Genomic DNA, 6,000 nt, shown 5'->3' with positions numbered 1-6,000 from the left:
AGTCAGAGAAAGAAGGATGCGACATATCTGCTTAGCATTCGACAAAGGAATAAAGAGACCCTACGGTACTACGTGGACAGATTTCGAAATGCCACACTTGAGATCTGTAATTTACCGATTGAAATGGCGGTGTCTGCCATGTTCCAAGGGACATGACTAACCCCTTTGCAAGAATCATTATCCCTGGACCCTCCGAAATCTCTGGCAGACCTGTTCGTCCGGGCTAACAGGTACATACTCCATGCGAAAATGATGAGAACGATAGGGGGAAGTGAAGACGGAGAAAGAAAGAGGAAAGAGCGAGATATTGAAGAAGGATCAAACCCGCGAAAAGAACGGACCAGGAGGTCGGATACAGTGGGGCCACAATTCCATCATTACACTAGGCTCAATCAACCCCTGATCAGCTATATTGGCGACAGTAGAGGGGTCTGGTCTCCTCCAGCTTCCGAAAAAGGCAGATCGCCCCATGGGGAGAAATCAAGAAGAGTACTGCAGGTATCATCGAACTCGGGGACACTCTACCGATCAGTGTAGGGAGCTAAAAAATCAGATAGAAGCACTCATTCGTGAAAGGCACTTGCAAAGATATGTAAGGACTGAAGGTAGAAATGACAGAGACCGTCAAAGAAGGGAAGAAAGGCCCGAAGGTCAAGATAGACGAAATTTACGGCAGAATGAAGGGATAAGGGATGACAGAATGGTGGCCCCCCCTGACAATGAGCCAACTCATCAAGCTATTCATGTTATCTCTGGGGGCGAGACCTTAGCTGGGAATACTTCTTCTTCTCGAAAGGCCTATGCCCGTCAGGCCTACCAAGTCAACTCTGTGATGGAGGTGAGAGAGGACAAGGAGCCAATCACGTTCACCCCTGCTGATAGAGGTGATATAATACTTCCACATGATGATCCAATGGTAATTTCTGCAGTTATCGCCAAACACCCCATCAGTAGAATTTTGGTGGATAGCGGCAGCTCTGTTAATCTAATCTATTGGAATTGTTTCGAACAAATGAACATATCCCAAGACCGGTTGAGAAAAGTGTCCTCTCCCCTGTACAGCTTCACTGGAGAACCTGTCTCGGTAGCAGGATCTGTTCAACTACCTGTCACATTAGGCGCCGACCCTCAAAGTGTGACTCGACAGGCGAATTTCATGGTGGTCAAAGCCCCTTCTGCAGCATACAACATGATTTTAGGCCGACCGCTCCTCAATGATATGAGGGCTGTAGTGTCCTCTTGCTACTTATTAATGAAATTCCCCATGCTCTCAGGAGTAGGGCAAGTTCGTGGAGATCAGAGGAAGGCAAGATCCTGTTATGTATCATCCACAAAAGGAAAAAAGGCAAAACAGACTTTATCTATCGTTGAAAAAGCCATACACAAATCCCTGGAAGAAGAGACTGCTCGCAAGCCCCAACCAGTGGAAGAGTTAGAAGCAGTGCGATTAAGTGACACAGATCCCGAGAAGTTAGTGTATGTGGGCATGAAGCTTCCGAAACCAGTAAAAGAGGAAATCATGGGGTGCCTTAGAGAAAATTTGGATGTCTTTGCTTGGACACCAAGGGATATGCCAGGGATTAGTCCCGACGTGATATGTCACCATTTGAACGTGGATCCTCAGTTCAAGCCTGTTCGACAAAAAAAAAGGAATATCGCCCCTGATAGGCTACCAGCGTTAGAAGAAGAAATTGATAAGCTACTAAAGGCAGGTTTCATTCGAGAGGTGTTATATCCAGAGTGGTTGGCCAATGTGGTTATGATTAAAAAATCCAACGAAAAATGACGCGTGTGTATAGACTTCACTGGCCTCAACAAGGCGTGTCCTAAGGATTCCTACCCATTACCTCGGATTGATCGTCTGGTGGATGAAACATCTGGGTATCATCTAATGAGCTTCTTAGATGCCTTCTCAGGGTATCATCAGATAATGATGTATCCTCCAGATCAGGAGAAAACATCATTCATTACAGAAAAAGGGACATATTGTTACCGAGTTATGCCATTCGGGCTCAAGAACGCGGGGGCCACTTATCAACGCATGGTGAATAAAGTCTTTAAGGAATTATTGGGTGATACAATGGAAGCATATGTCGATGATATGATCGTGAAAAGTTGGGAGAAGGAATCGCATGTTAAAAAGCTGGCACGAGTGCTTGAAGTCTTTAGGCAATACAAAATGCGCCTAAACCCAGCAAAATGTGCATTTGGCGTTCAGTCTGGAAAATTCTTAGGATATATGATCACACAAAGGGGCATTGAGGCGAACCCCGAAAAGATACAAGCGATACTGGATATGGAACCCCCAACATCAATTAAGGAGGTGCAACGGCTGACAGGTCGAATGGCGGCTCTTGGGCGTTTCCTCTCCAAATCGGCCGAAAGGGAACTCCCGTTTCTTCAGACGTTAAGGACAGGGAAAAAATTTGAGTGGACGGAGCAATGCCAAAAGTCATTTGAGGCATTAAAAGAGTACTTGAAGGAAGTCCCTTTATTGACTCGACCTAAAACTGGGGAAATGTTATATCTATACTTGGGTGTAAGTGACAAAGCAGTAAGTGCAGTACTAATTAAAAAAGAAGGGCAGGTGGATCGACCAGTGTACTACGTCAGTAAGGTTCTACAAGGGCCGAAAACGCGTTATCCCTTCACAGAAAAGGTGGCACTGGCCCTATTGAACGCCTCCAGAAAGTTGAGGCCATATTTCCAAGCTCACTCCATTAGCGTACTAACAGACCAACCATTACGGAGCATTTTACAAAAGCCTGAGTGTTCCGGTCGTCTCACCAAATGGTCCATTGAGTTGAGTGAATATGACATACAATATCATCCTAGGCAGGCTATAAAAGGGCAAGCATTGGCAGACTTTATTGTCGAATGTACACCCTCCAAGGAGGCCAAGGAAAAGAGCATAACAGAGTGGTTACTGTTTGTTGATGGGGCTGCCAGTTCCCAAGGGAGTGGAGCGGGAATAGTGCTTATCCCACCAGAAGGAGAATCCCTTGAATACTCTCTAAGATTCGCTTTTCCAAGTTCGAATAATGTGGCCGAGTATGAGGCACTAATCGCTGGTTTGAGGTTAGCCCGAAAACTTGAGGTAGCACAATTGATAGCCCACAGTGATTCTCAACTGATCATTCAGCAATACTACGGGCAGTACGAGACTAGAGAGCCGGCCATGGGACAGTATCTCCAGAAAGTCAAGGCACTCGCACAGTTGTTCGAAAGTTTCCGACTAGTACAGATCAACAGATCCCTTAATGGCCATGCAGACGCTTTATCCAAATTAGCATCCACTAAAGAAACTACTGGGAGAACAGTATATGTGGAAGTCCTTCAACAACCAAGTATAGAAGAATCTGAAGTAGCATGTATTGAGAATAGTAACGACTGGAGAACCCCTTTCTACAAATATTTGACCACGGGAGAATTACCGGCAGACCCAAAAGAGGCTAAGAAAATTAAGTTTAGAGGAGCTCGTTTCACAATAATAGATGGGATGCTATACAAGCGAGCGCACACTATGCCACTCCTCAAATGCTTAGGCCCTCGGGAAACCAATTATGCTTTGACTGAGGTTCACAGTGGAGTATGCGGTGAGCATCTGGGAGGAAGGGCCCTTGCGGCCAAAATCCTAAGAGCAGGCTTTTTCTGGCCCACATTACAACATGATGCTCAAGCAAAGGTCAAAGAGTGTGATAAATGTCAGAGGCACGCCCCGATTCATTCTGCTCCGATATCGCAACTACAACCCACATTCCAGCCCATTCCATTCGCTCAATGGGGCTTGGATATTCTCGGCCCATTTCCGCAAGCTACAGGGCAAAGGAAATTCCTTTTAGTGGCAACAGATTATTTTACCAAGTGGATTGAAGCCGAAGCCCTAGCCACCATCAGTGCGAGGAAAGTAGAGGCCATGGTATGGAAAGACATTGTATGTCGATTTGGAATCCCACGAGTCATTAACACCGATCATGGAAAGCAGTTTGACTGTGATTCTTTCCGAAATTTTTGCAAAGGCTTGGACATTCAGCTAAGGATTTCTTCAGTAGCATATCCACAAGCTAACGGACAAGCAGAATTCAGCAACAGAACAATTTTACATGGCTTGAAAACTCGGCTAGAAGGCGCAAAGGGAGCATGGGTGGATGAATTGCCTACCATCTTGTGGGCCTACCGAACAACCAGTCGGGTCTCAACAGGTGAAACGCCATTTAACCTGGTGTACGGAACAGAAGCTTTGATTCCTGTAGAAATCTCGTGCAGATCACCCCGATTGGATGCTTTTGATAAATGTGACGGTTCGAAAAACTCTGATTCATTAAAAGAGAGTCTTGATCTCATCGAGGAACAGAGAGACAGGGCGGCGGTACGAATCGCTGCCTATCATAAAAGGGTTGCCAACTATTACAACTCTCGTGTAAGGAGCCGACCTCTCAAGAAGGGAGATTTGATCCTCAGAAAATCAGCCATCACCAATGCACACCGAGAGGATGGAAAATTTCGAGCAAATTGGGAAGGGCCGTACCGCATTCAAGAAATGATAGGTCCTAGTACCTGTATCCTCCAAACGCTCTAGGGTGAAACCATGGGTAAAACTTGGAGCACAAACCACCTGAAATTATATTCCCCTTCGGACATGTAACGCAATAATAATATGAACCTGAAGAGGGACCGTGGACGTAGGCACATTTTGCCGAACCACGTAAAATGCTTGTGTTTTCCCTTTCTTCATTATTCAAGGCAAATGAAAGAGAACAACCCGCTATGGGTCCCTTCTCGCACCAAAAAAAAAAAAAAAAGCCTTTTTTATTGCTTCCCCGCAGAGTAATAAGACAAGTCTTGCCCGGAGGTGAGAAAATCAAATGGCATTAGCAAGCAAATTAATGTCCCGCTAGTAAGATATTCTACTAAGCCCGATAATAATGCAAAAGGCCCTACCACATAATACGCTATGAGAAAAGCACGGCTCAATAGGCCCGACGACTATGATAGCCGTCCTGCCTCAAAGCCAAGTGGCCCGGTCTAGCGAAGTGACAAATATGTCCACCGCAACCCCTCAACATTGAAATCAAAAGGTTATCCCGCTAGCCTACTTAACTGGCCTGGCTCGATAACAGGAACAAGGAATGGCCAAAGGACCACTATGGGCTGAAGCGCCCATAGTCCACCTTGTGGCATGAAGAGTCTAAAAACCCTAAGGTCGGAACCAGACTTTCGATGGGAGATAATAGTAAAAAATCAGCAAGCTGTAACTACTGTTTAAGAAAAAAGATGAATCTTATTCATACAAATAAAAGATACTTCACTCAACAGAGAAAAAGCTACTACACTAAAAAAAAAAAAAAGGGGGTCTATTCTAAGTCCGCTTCCTCCTGCCAGAACTGGGAGCACCGCTACTCGGAGCAGATGGGGCCTCCCCTTCTCCTTGGCCCGAGAATGCAATAACTGTGTCATCAGCTGTGGGTAGGGCATCTGTCATCTCCACTTCCTCTGAGGCAAAGGCATACGGCTCCCACGGCCCCGACAAGTTCTCCAGATTATCAACTAAACGAGCATTCAAATAAGCCCTGGGACTACTGGGGTCAGGATCATTATATCTTCGCCAGTCAGGAACATCAGACTCCTCAACCTCATCAGTATAGACCAATTCAGGGAACTGTTCTCCTGGGCGTTTTAATTCCAGATACGAGCGTGCGAGATAGAATCCATACTTCGTAAAGCAGCCCCCATAACTGATTTTTCTCTCTTGACAGTCCGTTGAAAGGCGATAGTCCCTCACAGCCTTCTCCTGTGCTGCTAAAATCTCTTCCTTCCTTCGGTCCTTGAGCGACCTATATTGCTTCTTCTAACGAGCAAGCTCGTCTACCCTCAAAGAATGCTCTTGCAAAAGGTTTTCATGAGTTTCCTTAACTCCTAAAAGCTCTCTCGTCAGCGATTCTTTGCTATTCCGGAGATCCACTATCTCCCCCTTTATGCTTGACGATTCACCATCAGCTT

Source organism: Diospyros lotus, chromosome 12 (assembly GCF_014633365.1).
Source record: "Diospyros lotus cultivar Yz01 chromosome 12, ASM1463336v1, whole genome shotgun sequence".
Classification (NCBI taxonomy): domain Eukaryota; kingdom Viridiplantae; phylum Streptophyta; class Magnoliopsida; order Ericales; family Ebenaceae; genus Diospyros; species Diospyros lotus.
This window is presented reverse-complemented; position numbering follows the sequence as displayed.